Source organism: Mus pahari, chromosome 4, assembly GCF_900095145.1.
Source record: "Mus pahari chromosome 4, PAHARI_EIJ_v1.1, whole genome shotgun sequence".
Taxonomy (NCBI): domain Eukaryota; kingdom Metazoa; phylum Chordata; class Mammalia; order Rodentia; family Muridae; genus Mus; species Mus pahari.
In genome coordinates this window covers 53815498-53834079 of record NC_034593.1, presented here as the reverse complement: position 1 = coordinate 53834079, position 18582 = coordinate 53815498, and positions in this window count along the sequence as shown.

The following is an 18582-nucleotide window of genomic DNA, read 5'->3' as shown; positions in this document are numbered from 1 at the left end:
CACAGGTGTTACTACTTACAAAGAAGTGTTTTCTGTGTTCACATTGCACCTAATAAAGTAAGTTGAAGAAAATACCCAGGATCTCATGCTATCAAGGGTTTTCAAAACTAGATCATGCTTTTAAAATATAAGATGCCCCACATTCATTAGAGAAACTATAGTAAAGCTCAAAGCACACATTGCAAAGACCAAAGTGTGTATACTTCAGTCTTTCTTAGAATGGGGAACAAAATACCCATGAAAGGAGTTACAGAGACAAAGTTCGGAGCTGAGACAGAAGGAAGGACCATCCAGAGACTACCCCATCCGGGGATCCATCCCATAAACAACCACCAAACCCAGACACTATTGCATATGCCAGCAAGATTTTGCTGACAGGACCCTGGCTCATGTGAGGTTATGCCAGTACCTGGCTAATACAGAAGTGGATGCTCATAGTCATCTATTGGATGAAACACAGGGCACCCCAATGAAGGAGCTAGAGAAAGTACCCAAGGAGCTAAAGGGGTCTGCAACCTTATAGGAGGAACAACAATATGAACTAAGCAGTACCACCCAGAGCTTATGTCTCTAGTTGCATATGTAGCAGAGGATGACCTAGTCAGCCATCAATGGGAGGAGAGGCCCTTGGTCTTGTGAAGATCATATGCCCCAGTACAGGGGAATGCCAGGGACAAGAAGTGGGAGTGGGTGGGTTGGGGAACAGGGCGGGGAGGGGAGGGAGGATATAGAGGACTTTCAGGATAGCATTTGAAATGTAATGAAGAAAATATCTAATAAAAAATCAAAATAAATAAATGTAATATGCCTAAAGTTTAGATCAATTTCCCTGCAATCAAGGACACTTCCCTTTGCTTCTGAGAACTTAATTATTTTATTTCTTTACATTCCTAACGTTATTTCCCCTCTCAGTCTCACCTTTCCCAGAGTTCATCACATACCACACACACACACACACACACACACACACACACACACACACACACACACACTTTGCCTCTGAGAATTACTTAGATGATAAATAAAACTTTAAAATCTTTCAGACTTCCTCATCGGCAAGTCACAAGAAGATCTCTAAAATTTACTAGTTAAAGACCTCTAGCACTGCACATTCTAGAGCTCCCGACTAAAGTCAGAGGACTTGGAGTCCACATTTGACATGCAAACTTAATTCTTTTTTTTTTTTCTGAGCCTTGGTTATTCCTTTTATGTAGTTGTGGCTACCTCAAAGCTTTAATGTGAGCATCAAGTAATTGCATTACTCTCATACTGCTGTAATAAAACACCATGGCCAAGACCACTTGCAGAAAGGATCTATTTGGGCCTGCGGTTCCAGGGGCATAAGAGTCCATGATGGTTGGGTTAAGGAACAACAGCTGGATCAGGATGTTGAGGGCTCACTTAAAGTGATAATTTGGAGCAAAGGGTGAATTTAGAATTGAGTGTGATTTTGAAAACTTACCTCTGACTCCTAGCAACACTACCTCCCCAAGGCAATACTGAACCTACCAACCAGAGCTGTCAGTTGGGAATGAATTCACATACTCAGAATATGGGGGACATTATTTATTCAAACCATCACACCAATTAACTAGATATTAATTTTTATTTATATTTTACAACCTGAAATTCTTACTAATAACTGTTTCCCAAAGAACCTTGAGAAGGTTCTTTTACTAGACCTTTGATATGTCAGAAATGATGCAAGTCCAGTCATATCTATTTATCAAACCGTATACATTCAACAAAAAGCATCAACAGTTTTACATCCTTAAGTATAATATCACCAGGCAGGAAATAAATGTAGTCTCATCATTAGTTAGAACCTAAACTGATGGCGCAACCTATCAATGATGACAGATGGGTGGCTCTTTCCATGCAGTCTCAATTTGCAATTTTGCTTTTGGCTGAACTAAATGATTTTATGACTAACAATATATTGCAGTCGTGTACGGGGAGGTGGGCATTGCTGTGTTGTGTTTTCAAGGACCTGTTCATAAAATGTATGAAGCTGTGGTAGCTGAGCTGGAAAGCACTATTCTTTCCTGGAAGAATGAAACACAGTGGGGATTCTGTCCATATTGTTGCTATTGCTTTATAGGTGGAGGATATGGAGAATTATTCCTCTTCCAAGAGAGACAAACATGAAGGTTGTGTGCCCATGTTCCCTAGCAGACTGCTTTAAGAAGCAATGATGGGAAACCCAGAAGAGATTCCATGTGTGGAGGAGCACTCATTGTGTTTAATTAGCTGCTGCTTAGATTCATAAACACAGCTGGGAACACACTAATATCTCGTACTGAAGACAGAAAAATCAAGACATCTTATTTTCACTTTCTTTTGAGTCTAAACCATAAACTAAATGGCTTAAAATCTTTGCAAAACTGTGGACGTGTGGAAATGCGCTTTTCATATTTTTGATGCATAAGCTGTAATTTTGAGTCGTGATTTATTTTTGAAGTGAAGCACCACGTGTTCGACTTTATTTTTCTGTTTCCCTGAAGGTTTACAGTGAGATGGGAGGATTGCCTGAGGTCTGTTAAGTAAACTGAGATGGTATTCACATAGTGATAACCATCCTCTTGCTCTTAATAATTCTCTTCTACTTAATTATTTTTATGTCTCTAGTTAGATTGAAAAATCAGGGATAATCATACTCTATATTTCCATGAAACTTCTGATCAAAACATTCCAGAAAGAGAATTCACTTCATTTGGAAGTAAAAAGCAGTCTGTCTGGTATTTTTATTTGAAAATGCATACTATAAAAGGCAAGATGAGAACCTAAAATTTTTCATGAAAAATGTCATATTAAATTTTAGGCAATATATGAGGCTACAGAGATGGCTCAGCCTTTAAGAACATATACAGCTTTTTTAGTGGACCAACAACAAACATCTCAGCTCCAGGGAATAGATGCCCTCTTGCTCTCTTCTGGTCTCTACAAGCAAACACACACACACACACACACACACACACACACACACACACACACACACACGCGCGCGCGCACACACACACACACACACACACACATTCATGCACACGCAAACCCACACACATACACACACATATACATGCAACACTTTAAAACATGCAAACAGTATAGAGAGTGAGGTATGTTTTCTTTTATAATCTATTCCTTTAATAAATCTCAGCGCTGAGTGATTTGAGATACATTTTGTTTCTTTGTTCAGCTTTTGGTATTAACAAATCTAAAATAGCTGTTTCTGTTGTTACTATGTGACAGAATATCTTGTTTTATTTTCTTCATAACTGATATGGTTAATTTTTCCTGTCAGTTTGGCTGGATTTGGAATCACACAGAGACATACTCCTGAGTATGTCTGTGAGGTATAGCTGAGGAGGGAAGATGCACCTTGGATGTGGGTAGCGCCATCCCATGAGCTTCCCCCCACCCTGAGACTGAATAAAAAGGGGGCTTCCCCCCACCCTGAGACTGAATAAAAAGGGGGACAAAAGGCAGGCAGCTAAGCAATGTGATTAGCTGCTTCAAACTACTACAGTCACAGCCACAGCCAACTAACTGCCATACCCCAGCATAGTAGAAGCCCAACCCTCCCTCCCTCCCTCCCTCCCTCCCTCNCTCCCTCCCTCTCTCCCTCCATCCCTTCCTTCATCCCTTCCTTCTATTCTTCCTCCCCCTCTCCTTCCTTTCTTCTTTTCTTCCTTCCTTCTTTTTATCCTTCTTTCTGTCCTTCTTCCTTCCTTCCTTCCTTCCTCTTTTCATCCATCCATCCATCCATCAGATGCTTTTGTAAGATGCTTTGTCATGCAATTAGGAAAGTCACCAGTAGAACATACCACCCTCTAAGCCCTGTAATACAACCCCCTTGTTAATTACCACTTTGTCAATTATGGTCCCAAGAGGCTCTCCAGCCCTTCAGTTGGATTTTAGTGACTCAAAACTTTTATACTATCAAAACTATGTTGGGAGGAAACATTTGTGAGGGATTATGTTTAGAATGTGTTTCTCTTGAATGACCTTCAAGAACGTATGTGTACCTTCACACTGTGCAAACTTTCCAGATAAAAATTTGGATTTAAAAAAACCAGATCAATACAAAGATATAGTATCCCATAATCAACAGCAGCACAGAGTAGTACGTCAGGAGCACACACGGCATATAGGTGGATGAAGTCTACTTACTGAGGAATTTGGTCATTTCAACTCTAGTTCTAATATAACAGTGGATGGCTATTTTAATTGCTGTCCCACAACTTGGGTTTTCCAGTTGTTTCTCATCCTGCCAAGGGATTAGTCTCTGGAGGAGGTAGAAGAGGACTGAGTTCTAAGCCTCAAGTGAGAATTATTACATCCAGAGCTAAGATGGAAACCTGGTCATTTTAACTGCAGGGGGTGTGGGAGCCTAGCATTCCTTTACACAGAGCACTCAGAGGAAGTTTGCTCTTGGAGTTGTTAGAGCTTGCTTGGGTCACTATAAATCTTCATTAGTTTTACATGAAAATAGAACTTGAGGCTTTCTTTCAACAGAGCGCAGCATCGATAATTTGATAGCTCTGCAAGTGTGTGACCGTGCTTATCTTCTACTTTGTAATTCAGGAGATGCTGAGGTGTCTCCTTTTTCCTATAAGAAAAAGCCACGTAGCTGACTTCTAACTGTGCGGTTTGTTCTTGGATTTGGGGTCACGGTGCATGTCATTACATACTGCCTTATCTCTCCACTCAAATCTTTGTTTTTAAGACCTTATTAATTGATTTTATACATATAAGTGCTCTATTCATATATATATATACCTGTGTGCCAGAAGAGGGCATTAGATCCCATTATAGATGGCTGTGATACCATGCGCTTGCTGGGAATTGAACTCAGAACCTCTGCAAGAACAGACAGTGCTCTTAACCTCTGAGCCATCTCTCCAGTCTCTTCAAATGTTTTCACTTTCATTCATTTTAATTTTTTTAAAAAGAGGTTTCTGGTTTGGGGAAACTATTTCTATTCTCTTATGAGCCCGGTGCTCTTAAAAATAGCTCGAGTTTATATTTTTATTTTGTCTTCTCTACATCTGGTATCCAAAATGAGGCACAAACAGAAAGTGAGAAGGAAACATAGGCGGTGAGCAACCTGGATCCCATTTATCATGCAACCGAAGGCATGTTTTAGAGTGTCTAAAGTCATCACTTGGTTAAAAATAAAACCTAAGAATGTGCTCTCCTAGACAATGATGAACGAAGAAAGGAATCCTTGTTGATATAGCTGGCCTAGGCTATCTCCAAGGACAGCTTGATTAGCCCAAGGAACAATAGGATATTCAGAAGGAGCCTTTACAGAGAATTGCTACAGTACTTGGTGCAATTTCTCCTGTCAGCTTTAGTAGCACAAAGTTGACATGGCTTAGTATTCTGAATGACAAACACAAAATTACTATTTTTATGAACACTTTCTAACATTTTGAACATGTTATGTGAAATATACAAAATAATTCATTTTTTCCCCCCACCCAGGATTTAGACTCTGGCAAGTTTTACTTTATACTTCTGCTTTGTAAGTTTCTTCTGCTTCCTTTAACTTTTCATTCTGCTGTATTCCTACAGCCCCCTGGCTGTCCACCTCTATCCGCTGTCCCACGTTCTTTGAGCAGCAGCACTGTGCAGCTAGTCAGGGACTCTCTGAGAAGCCCTTGTGTGCTTCATCAGCAGACCCTGAGATAAAGCATTGGCCAGGGCTTTGAAGAATAAAGTATTCCAGGGTGCAGTTTTACTGTCTTACTTTCTACATGGTCTTGTCATTTCTGTTCATGTTTGCCATTGCCTCTTCAATTTAAAAGACTTAAAATATTTTTTAATGTATACATACTTATTATTGTGGTAGTTTACAATGTATCAGATCCTTTGACATATAGTCTTTGCTATCAAGATAAAATACCACCACCAAAAGAAGTCTGTCTGAACCGGGTGTGGTGGCGCATGCCTTTAATCCCAGCACTTGGGAGGCAGAGGCAGGCGGATTTCTGAGTTCGAGGCCAGCCTGGTCTACAAAGTTCCAGGACAGCCAGCACTATAAAGAGAAACTTTTCTGTTTCGAAACAAAACAAAACAAATCAAAAAGAAGTCTGTCTGGTTTGGTAAACATACCTAGATTACCAGACAAATTTAAAAGGAAATATAGTCTTTTAAAATATTTATTTTTATTATTTTTAATTATGTGTATGAGCATGTAAAGAGTGCATCTGTCCAACTGGGTCAAAGCCATCCTAAACCCCTGGTGCTGGAGTTACAGGTGGTAGTGAGTTGCCCTGTGTGCTTGCTGGGAACCTAACTTGGGTTCCTGGTAGAGCAATGCATGCTTTTAACAGCTGAGCCTCTCTCTAGTCCTTGAAAATAAGATTCTTATGCATAGACGGTACAACACTTACTGACAACGAATGAAAATACTAGAGACCAAAATATGTGGCTCAAAAGTCTCTCTCTCTCTCTCTCTCTCTCTCTCTCTCTCTCTCTTGTTTTTTGTTTGTTGTATGGTTTGGGGCTTTTTATTTTTTTATTTTTTTGTAAAGCTATGGATTGAGTCTAAGGCTTCATTTAGTGTAAAAAAATTATTCTATGTTTGAGTGACATCCATATCTCCTACAAACCTAACTAACTTCCCTTAAAACATGTTTTTCCAATCTCAAGTATCCAGACAGTTTAGAAACATTTTTTTGCCTTTATCTCCCACATTTCGGTCTGTTGGTCGCTGCACACTTAGGAGAAAGTGGCTTAAAAACTATACGCTGCAAAACAACTTTTTCTCTAAAGCACTGTTTTTCAAAGTGTTGACTTACTTGGAGTCTTCACCTCGTGAACACATGACAATGACTCAAAGACATGTTTAGTGATCCAAAGTGGTGTGTAGTTATTGCCTAGTGGATACTCTTCCCTCTTTCCACTTAGTTTTCTGTTTCTCAACCAAGAGATGTCCCATATCAAGAAGGCTGAGGTTGTAAAAATCATCCTCCAGGTGCCTACTGGGCACTGATGTATGGTTTGCTAGTCTTGCATGAAGAAATTGTGTCCCTGAGGCTTGACTCACAAACAGTTGTGATATCCTTGGTGAAACCAGCTAGGCTGGTTAGACTTGCTGGGGGTTTGACAGTCTGCTAGACACCGGGTTTCTAATGGAAAGTGGAGACTGTTAATCAGAGAATGGAATGGAGTCAACTGAAAGAAACCTGGGCTATGATTCATACTTAGTCACCTCAGTACTCTGACCTTTAGTTATTATTAGTTCTTGGTAGATGAATTCGTTTATAAAGAAAAGGTATAAATAAATAAATAAATAAATAAATAAATAAATAAATATTGCATAAAAAGGAAACATTTTTTTTATCAATGTCAAATGACATTATTTATCACAGTATTGACTGGATAGCTTCATGAATTGTAGATCCTCAAAATGTTTTTTTTTTTTTTTTTAATCAAAATGAAGAATCACATTGAATTGTCTTCATTCAGCTATTGTCCTGCATAAACTTCATATCCTAGGATCAGAACACTCATTGATGTTTAAAGGTTGCTCCTCTATAGTGCGTTTCCCAGAAAAATCTAGTTTGCTTAGTCATTTGATTTTCTACTTAACTTAGAGATGGCCATGTTTCTTCACTAAAATCCTTGGACATGGCTACTACTCAACCCACAAACAGCTGTAGTGCAGGGAGAGATGTTAGGGTAGCCACTGACGACTAAGCCCTCATTTTAAATCATGACATTAATCATGACACCCCACCTCCTTCTCTGAAAACTTACTGCAGAGATGGAGCACTGTACTGACTCGTGTTACCTATAAGTTGGTAAGAGGATGCAAGGAAAAGAAGGAAGCAGAATTGCACAGCTTCTGAATACTGGGCCTATATTGCTTGTTCTTCATATGATCACAGCAGACACCTTGAGGAGGTGGCTCACATTAATATCTTCTACAGAGGAGAGTCTGGGCTCATGAGAGTCGCCAATGATGTAATAGAAAACTGGTATTACTGGACTTTGAGTAATAGAATGATTGTCAGGTCATAGGACTGAGAGGTACAGTAGTGGAAGAAGCTAAGCTTGGCCTGAGACTGCTTTCTCCTTGTTGTCTCTCCCTTTCTGTCTTCTGTTTTATGAATGTGGATTTTGCTCTAGATACAGCCACTGTTCAGAATCTGCAGTGGCCTTTCCTCAGGAATTCGGACCGCTCTGGTTTTTAGGCTGCTGTGAGCACCCATAGAACCTGGGATTCAGACTTCCTCCCTGACTGTCTTGAGTCAAATGTTTGTAATTGAAATGCTGTGTTGAGTTGGATGAACTGATGCAGTGAGAGCCTGGTCAGTCAGTACCATTCCAGATCCTGCTTCCAGATCAAAGGCTCAGATAAGAAATGAATGGAATAGCTTAGAATGCTCTTAGAGTGGTTAGATACTGAAGGGGTAATTCAAAAGCCCACAAGTATCACAGTATCCTTGGACAAAAGGCCAGAGTATCTAAGGCAAAAGAATTTTTTAAGTAAATAAAGGCCAAATTCAATTTGTATGTCAAAGAAGTACACATGCTTTGTCAGAATCTGAACTCTTTGATTCCCAACCAAATTAAAGAAACCTAGAGAATTTTAATTAGTAATTTAGTTTATTTTTTAGTGGCATATTAGGATTGGCCTGAATAAGGCCTGTAGACTCACAATAAGGCCAACAGGCATGCTGCTGCCAGCTCATATTACTGGGCATATTCTTTTCTCATGGGTTGGAAGAAGTCCTTATGAAAAACTGGCCAGGGAAAACTGGATTCTTATATTTAATCCTCATGATCATCATCTTGAAATATGACAGTAAGAAATAATCCCAAAACTCTTGGAATTCATTACAGGACCTGCCACCCACTCTCAACCTCCTCTCCCCAGTTGTCAATGATGGGTTTTTTGTTTTTTTTTTTTCTGTTTAGCTATGAACAATTTCTTATTGATTAATTGATAACACAACAAACGTTAGTATGATTTGAGGCAACGCCATGTGACCTAAAAAGAATGAAGCTAAAAATTTAGACAAGACTAAAACTATTATACTCGATAAATTATTTTTAATTCTGCTAATGTAAAGTGCAGACATCTTTAACTGAGAGAATTCACATGGGTTAAAGGAAATACCTGAGCAGCAATTGCCCTCTTACCTGCTGGAAATAATCCAACAAAGAAAAGTAGACTTTGGATATTAAGAATTTTTGTCTTCAAGGAATAAAGAAACTCAGTAAAGCTGGGCATGAGGTGTTGAGATGATTGCTGGCTGTATATTCTGGCATGTCTCTGTACAGATGAATATTGCTTAGGAGGAAACTTTTTCAAACACTTTTTTATTTTGCCTCAGACTACCATTGGATCGTAATGGTAGAAAAAATTTAAAGCAAAGCAAAATAAATTCTTTATAAGACTGGAAATGGGAGCTGGAGAGATGGCCTTGTCAGCAAAACATGAGGATATGGTTTACTCTCAGGACAAATTTATAATCCCAGTCCTGGGAGGTGGAGACAAGAAAATCTACGAGTTCTGATGGTCAGGCAGGATAGCATAATATTGCTGATCTTGAAGTTTAGTGAAAGACCTGCTTTCAAAAACTCAGGGCAGGGAAGATGGATCAGTGACTAAAACTCTTTTCATGCAGCCATGAGGACCAGAATTTGGATTTTCAGTACTGCCCTAAATGTTGGGTGGGCATGATAGTTGGCCTGTAACCCCAGAACTCAGAAAGTGGAGCAAAGGGCGTCTCCAGTGGGCAAACTACCTAGAGTAGACACACTGTTGAGTCCTGAGTTTAGTAAGAGTTGCTGCTTCGGTATTGTAGGCATTTTACGGTAAAGAGTAATTGAGCAAAACATCGAATGTCAACCTCTGACCAAACACATATAAATGCATGCTTGTCCACATACATGAGAACACAAATACTAACTCAGACATACATAGTATGCACACATGCACATGCAAAAAATGTTGAAAAACAATTAAGGAAGATATCGGGGTTGATCTTTAGCCTTTACACATAAGAGCTCACAAAAGCAAACACACACATGCACAAACACACCACATTTAAAAACCGAAGAACCCTCTTTGTGGACCTATTAGAAATGGCCCTGGCCTGTGGGCAGGTGTCAGAGTCAATCCTCCTCTGTGCCATCTTTTCTTGGGATAGCTCAGGAGAATACAGTGACCATGATGTCTATGGCACAGTTGAAGATGAGTGATTTTGGTCATGGGAGGTCTCAAAATGAGGCCAGACTGTAACTGTGTGTCTTGCGACCTATGCCCAAGTTCCCTGAAATAACAACTCTAAGACTCAATTATACATGAATGAATGCTTAGGCCATAAGCTTGGACCTGTTCTCCACTAGCTCATAACTCAATGTTCCATTAGTTCTAGTCTATAAGTGCCACATGCCTTGTTATGTGATCATCTTCCTCAGAGTTTCAGGGTGACTCTCTTGCACCTCTGACACTATCCCAGAATCCTCTTTATATAACAGAACCGCCAACTCTATTTTTTTTCTGTCTAAGATCATAAGCCAACAGACTTTTATTGACAGGCGAAACTTCCACACATTGCACAAAAGAATCCCTCTACACCAGGGAACGGAAAGATGCTGATAATGGAACTCTCGTCTGGATCTTTTGAAGAGACTTAGACATTGTAACAGCAATCCCTTTCCCACATTGCTTTCTGTTGCTGTTATAAGCACCGCAACTAAAAACAGCTTGCAGGAGTGAGAGCTCATTTGTTTTATACTTCCTCATCACACTCCATCATTGAGAGAAGTCAGGGCGGGGATTCAAGCAGGAACGGAAAGTAGAGATCACGGAGAAGTGCTGCTTCCTGGTTCATTCCCTCTGGCTTGACTCAGGACCAGCGGTCTGGTCTACCCCACATCAATTAACAACAACGAAAACGAACCACAGAAGTTCCCACAGGCCGATCTGGCAGAAGTAATTCATTCCTCTTTCCCAGATATTCCTGGTTTTGTGTCGTGTTAATAAACACTAACCAGCACTATAGAGCTTTCTACCCCAAGCCTGACAAAGGTTTAACTTGACATAGATAGAGATGGCCAAGTTCCGTTCTTCTGTATCCTGAGGAAAACCAAGAGTGGCGGATGGAAGCTGTAAGGACAGGTCTACAGGGCTTTGTGCTGCTGGAAAGACTCCCCAAGGGATCAGAGCAGTTCCTGTGGCAGAGGAAACAAATTACAGAGTCAGGAAAGCACGGGTTTAAATACCGGTTTGGCCAGAAGCTGACTCTAAAGACTATATGTCACCCCTCCGAGATACTTTCCTGTCTGGTAAGTAGAGAAAATAATATCTACTTGCAGGACGATTATAATGATCAACTGAATCAACACTTACAAAGTACAGAGGGCGTGGGCTCCAGGTAGCAGTGGTCGGAAGGATGGCCTCTTGATTCTTTTTCAAACTTCCCCCACAATCCTCCTCATACTACTGCTAGACAGTTGTCAGAAATATCCATGATGAAATTCCTGGCTTTGAACATCAGAATTTTAGCCATCTTTTGAGGTATTTAAGGTGCTTTGCCAGGTTTAAGGTGATTGGCTTAAAGTAATCTAGACTGTGTTTGAATTTAATTCTTAGCAGCTCTGTTATTTTTTTTTTTTTATATATATAAGATATTTGTGTGAACTTCAGTTTTTGACTTAGGGCCATAACAAGTTTTGCAAATAATAAAATAAGCTTGATTTTTTTATAGAATATTAAATGAAACAGTAGTCAAAGAAAGATTATGATTTCTAGCATGTACTGTACTCAGCTGTACCACCATTCTAAAATTTTTTACATGTATTAATTTGTTTAGTCTTTGTGATAGCACTGGAAAGTGACTATTGCTGTTAACATTATTTTGCAGATACAGAAATCAAGGCGGAGTGAAATCTTGTGTGCAAGGTTATAAAGGGCCAGGCAGGAACTATGAGCACAAAGTCTGACTCCTACACCTAAGCTACGGCCTTCCTTAGAATCATGCCTAGCCTTATTGGCTCACTCTTCCCTAGTCATTGATGACCACTTAGTCAATCAATTAAATCAGTGGTGACAATTAGAAATTCAAGGGTGAATGCAGATCTATGAGTGTCAAAACATCTACATTCTTAATGGTATGATCTTGTAATTTTTCCATCTTGAAAAATGGCTGGTTCTGTATCTATCAGAGGTGACTCTTGCTCTACATCTAGGGATTTGTATGTCATTCAACTAGATGTTGTTAACCATATTCAGCATTTTATGAACAAAGCCAGGTCCCTGCTTGATTTTAAGTTGTCAAGTTTGAAATCACAGAGATAAAAGATCAGTGGAGTTACCCCATGTATCCTACAGAAAAGCTTCCTGCACCTTTCAAAAGGCTATGTCTGAAGCTAGCGTTGCAATAACTTCTCTGGGTATCGAATATATTTTCTGATGAATGTATGAGGACGATGAGGAAAGCAAGCCAGAGAGGAAGCCAGTGTGTTGTCTCCCAAGGTACTAGCAGGTAACAGAAGAGACAAACAGGAACAAAATGTCAGGCTTTTATTTATTTTGTCAAGCAAACAGGTTTGGAAAGTCCCCGTCTGCCATGGGATTACTGATGTGTATGTGCCGGCAGATGAAACATCTGAATCCTAAAGAACATGCTGCTTTAGAGAAGCATCCTTAATGAACCTTCACATGCAAGAGGTGACCAGAGCCAGCCAGGCTTAGTGTCAAGCACTGTGCTCAAAGCTGAATCCTTTGGAAATGGAAGTGATTGGTTGAGAAAATGCTTCAAAGACTCTCACATTCTACAAAGCTGGGTGCCATAAAGTTGAGTGTCTCCTAAACACTCAACTCGAGACTCAAGTTGAGACTGGGTTAAAATGACAAAGTGTGTGTGTGTGTGTGTGTGTGTTTTGTAGCTACATATTATGTATATATTCATGCTCATTTACATTTACTCTATGCACATACATGTATACATATTTAGGGTTTCACTTATAAAGATAGACTCCCGTAAAGCACCTGACTATTAGCTTTTTGTTGTTTTTTTCTTTTTTTCTTTTTGGCACTGAGGCCGGCTTGAGCTCATGGCTTCTTGCATATTATGCAGGCATGAACTCTACCACTGAGCCACACCCACAGCATGTTTCTCGACTAATTATGTAGACAGAGGAGTTCCCTAAAGTTTAGTGTGGAATTTGTTATGAATAAAAAGGTTTCGTAACTTTTTAGTCAGAATCTGGTTCAGAGCCAAAATAATTTCTAGGGAACCCCCCTCCCGTGCTGACTCCCTTTCCCCACACCTACTCCCTCTCCCCACACTGACCTCCCTCCCCCGACACTGTACTTCCAAAGTGAGGGAAATGATGAATCATGAGAGCCAGCACAGAACTTGGTTCTCCAGAGTTTCATCATCATGTCATGAGCACCTAGAGGAGATAAAAATGCGAAACTCTGAAGTAGCAAGCTGGAAGGCAGGAGTGCAGCCAGGGGGCTTTTCAGGATACACTGTGACAGCAAGTTGAGGCAGATGCTAAGCAGGGAAGGCAGGAAAGACATTTGCCAAGTATCTCTCCAGAGGGTGGAGTGAGTCAAGTGCTTTTAAGGAGGCAGTGCTGAGCAGAGTGTCTGTCTGACTAAGAAAAGGCCAGGAGAAGTAACTTTTGTTATATAACACAAAAGGGACAGGAGCCTTACTGTACAGGAATGTCTGGAATGTCCTTTGTACAAAGTTATAATGGATTTGAAAGAATTAAATTTTAGGATGTACTTTAAGAGACTAGTGACAAAGGAAGATAGGTTTGCTTGGTTTTTGTTTTGTCTTGGTTTTTGTTTTGTTTTGTTTTGTTTTTCCGAATAACAAATGAAATCCACCATAGGATAGTTTTTGTAGATTCTTTGGGTGCCACCTAGCGACGTAAGGGAAGAAAGCAACTGGAAATAACTGAAAAATGAAAACAAATTCTAGTCCCTATGTAGGAAAAAATGATGTCATGCAAAGCTGATTTTGAGGGAAAATCCATTAATGCTCACTGGTACAAACCAGGATTTTTGGAGACGCTAGGGGGCTTTTAACTCTAACCTTTCCTTGATTGCCACTGTAGACTGTGCAAGCTTGAGATGAACCTATGAAAAACAACAAACACAGAAGGCAGAAGAAGCCTGAGGTTGCAGAGACTATCTGCACTTTATAGATACAGTGTATCTATTTGCATTTTACAAATGCAGCCCTGGCCTCTCCCAATAATTATAAACAGTATCAAAATCCTGTTAGATGTTCTCTGCAGAGTTTGAAATGGGCATCAAGAAATTCAGACTCTATAGCTAATATAATTCACTCTATCACACCTTTTTAAAAAAATTTTGTATGCTTACAATAAAAGAGGAGAAATATCACCCTCTCTGATGAGCTATGTGTGCTATTTATAAGTTAATTCTTGCTAGCTATATACGGAAAGCATCTGAATCCTAGAGGGTTAATAGTTGCAAAGCCTGCCCAAGGTATTAAACTTTGATTTCCATGACAATCTGACAGGTGTTTATGCACCCATTTGCTGTTTCATTGTGTTCTAAGTGAGGGTCAAGTCCCTTAAGGTTCTTCGTGTCCTGTTAACCCTTTGTCAGCATTATTGGGTCAGAATAGTTGGTTTAGGTTGGAGGTCCATTTGTTACCAACAATAGTGAGAAGAGGAACTTGAAAGCTGATTTTTGCCCTGAATACTCAGGAACCTTGGACGAAATGTTCTTTTCTCTGCTCATTAAAGTTGACTTAGGAATATGTAACTGTTGACTAGGAACACTTACAGCCAAGTCTGTGACTATACAGTAAATGGATAGACACAGTGAATGACAAGGTGTCATGATTTATAACACTGATCCAGTCAGCCAACCAGAAACGCCCCTGTCTTCAATTTATTATCACATACATAATAAAGCCTCTCTTTTAAAAATTCTTTTAAAATATTTTCCTGTTGTTGTCAATTAACTTCAGGATAGGCCACAAAGCACTATTATTTTCTTTGGCATGATTTCTTAATGGGAATTTTAAAAGGTAACCATTTTCTTTATCCTTTTGTATTCATATGCTAACTCATTAATATTTATTGTTGTTTTCTTATTGTTGTGACAAACATAACTGAGAGAAGGACTTATTTTACCCTATGGCTTGGCGGGCATAGTCCATCCAAGCAGGAAAAATATAGGGGTAAGAATTTGAGTCATCTGGTCATGTTTCACCCAAACTAAGGAAGCAGAGGAAGATGGATACTAATATTTAGATTGCTTTCTATTGTGTCTCTCTGTGTTCAGTCTAGGACTCTAGCACATGCATGGTACTACACAATTTTAGTTTAGGAGGTATGTCCCTCCTTATTTAAACCTCTCTGGGACCTTTCTGGCCCCTGAATCCCCAAAGAGAGAGAGAGAGAGACAGAGACAGAGACAGAGACAGAGAGACAGAGAGATAGACAGAGAGACAGAGACAGAGACAGAGACAGAGAGACAGAGGTAGGTCTCTCAAGTAATTCCAAATATAGAAAAATCTTACAATCAAGTTTGATCACCAAAAGTTCACTCCTGGCCAAGTTAACCATGTATTCTAACCTTGGTCTTAAAAATCTCATTAATATCTCATAATGCTAAATATATTTAGTTACCCTAAAAATCTTAACAGTTCTAACATCATTCAACATGTCAAAATCCCCAAGTCTCCTCTGAAACTTAAGACAGTCTCCTAGCTATAAGCACCAGTGATACATACATCTAGTCTACAGTTTATACCATTCCTATTCCAAAGGAAGGAATTCAGGCACAGTAAAGACAGACTGGATCAAAGCGAGACTGAACAGAACAGAACAGGACAAACATCACAGTACCATGACTAGCACCTGAAGCTCATGGTTACATCATCTGGGCTCATCTGACTTGAATATCCTGCCTATGACGGTTCTCCTGCCTGCAGCACACGACACTTCTCTTTTGGGCTTTATCCATTCCAGAACTTCAGATTTTCTCAGTACATGTACCATGGCTCTGACATCTCCAACATCCTGGGATCTCCTTTGTAACTTGGACTTAGTTTTTACAACTTCACATACAGACCTCTCTGCACTAGCCTGGTCTGCAAACTTAGAATTGTTCATGCTCCTTTTCTAAACATAATAAAAAAAAATCATGTATTTTTGCTTTCTCTCTCACTGTAGATCAAAAGCAGTAAAGTGTAACCACACCATAACCAGGATACTATGACATCTTGACATTACCTCTTTTAAATCACTTATCCAGTACATCTGAATTCATAGTCACTCAACTCTCAGGACACAGGCAGAGGCAGCCAATTATTTGCTAGACTGTAACACCGAATCTGCTCTAATTCTCAGTACAGTCCTTGTTCCCAGATGAAACCCTGTGTGCCCAGTCTCCACTGTGCTTGTGTTGGCATTCATCCTTAGTGTCCACACTCCCTCCAGAGGGGCCCATTAAGCTCTAAAGATCTTTTCCTCGTGCACTGTTAGCACATGGTAACATATATGTGGACATCTTCTCTGACTTCACCTGTTAACACCATGTCAAGCAAACACTGCAAAGCAAGCTATAATTCTCATGGTTTCACAACACACTTTGACAGACGCATATTGTTATTCCTATTCTAAGAATCTGAAGCTGATGGAAAAGTCAAATGATGTACTTGATCAATCTCTCAGCAGCGGCTTATAATGAAAAACACAATAGTCATTTGGCAATGCATTCTGGATATTGATCAAGGATGAAACTTGCCCTCATGTAAGACACATACATGCAAATATTCATAGTGGTTTTATTTATAGCAATATAAACAAAATCCAGGCTGTTTTATAATGGGTGAATGGTTCAACTAATTGTGATGTTGTTATATCATGGATAAATCACAAAAAAAGTTATGCTGATGGAAAAAAAATACTCCCAAGTCATATGCTGATTTGCTAGATATGCACACATAGGAATGTAGTCAATCATGTAAAACTAGGCATGCACTGCTAATTCTAAATAAATCTAGGGAAATATAAATAAAATTGATTGATGGCATCAATATTAATAACCTGGTTGTGATATTATAGTATATTGTCAAAAGATGTCATTTTTTATAAAAATAACTAAATGGTACAAAGGGTCTTTTACAATATTTCTTGTAATTGAATATGAATCTATGAATATCTTAAAGTAAAAAGTTTAATTTTAAAAGTTTGTAGGTATTCCTGGCAAGAACATAGTGGGAGATGAGAACTGATTCTTAAAGTTGCTGTCTGATCTCCATCCACAAGTGTACTATGGCATGTGTATCTCTCCTGCTACAAAACAAGGAACTGACTGGTATAAAAAAATCCAAAAGAAAGCAGCTAATAACTAATATAAGTATATAATGACCAATAAACATTAAAAGTCACCTACCAATAAATTAAGCCAAAGAAGTGAAAGAGTTCTTCATTGAAAACTCTTGAAGAGGTCACAGAACAAGACATCTTGTGCTTAGGTGTTGTGAGAACTAATTCAATCAAAATGTCTACTTTATGAGTTCCAGGAAAGCCAGGGCTATACAGAGAAACCCTGTCTCGAAAAACCAAAAAAAAAAAAAAAAAAAAAAAAAATGTCTACTTTACCTCAAATAATCTAAAGAGTCAATATAATTTCCTCACAGAAATAGAAACAATGCTAAAATTTATGTGGAACCAAAAATGACACCTAGGCAAACTTGAGCACAAAGAACAGAATTGGAGATACAAAATTTCCCATCCACAAAACACGGTGCCAGAAAAAGCAGATATGTCTGGGAAGAGTTTTAGATATGATGTTAAAAGTGCAGGCAACAAAGGGCTTGACAATTGAGATTACATAAAACTAAGAAGTTTATTCCCAGCAAGTGAAACTATATGTAGAGTGAAGCATCAGCCTGTAGGACAGGAGAGAATATCTATATTATATATATTGCCAAAAGGTTACATCTAGAACTTCAAAACCCTCAACTATAATAGCTATCACCATCATTAATGTCACTGAAACCACCATCATCTGATTAATGATGGACAGATGACCTGCTTACTCATTTATCAAAAGACATACAGGTGACTATCAAATATATTATAAATTTCGAACCACAGAAGCCATGAGGGAAATGCACATCAACATGACATAGACACATTGTCAACCAACTAGAATGACTACCACATGAAAGAAATTCTGGTAGGAATATATGGAATGAGGAAAGCTCATAACCTATTAGCAAGGTTGTAAATTTGTATAGTCATCATGGAAAAAAGTATGGAATTTTCTCAGACAAATAGGAAAACAAACCTGCTCCATGACCCAACAATTTCACTACTGGAAATCCACTTATCAGAGAGACCTATACTCCTGTGCATATAATGACATCACTCACAGTAATCACGATCTGTAATTAGCCTTGGTAGACACCACGCAGGCAATGAATGAAGGAAGTATAGCATGTGTACATCTTGAAATACAATGCAATCATAAACATAGTTGTCATTTCAGCAGTATGAACATTAGGGTGAGTGAAAAACATTAGGGACAGAAAGACAAATTTACCCTTTACA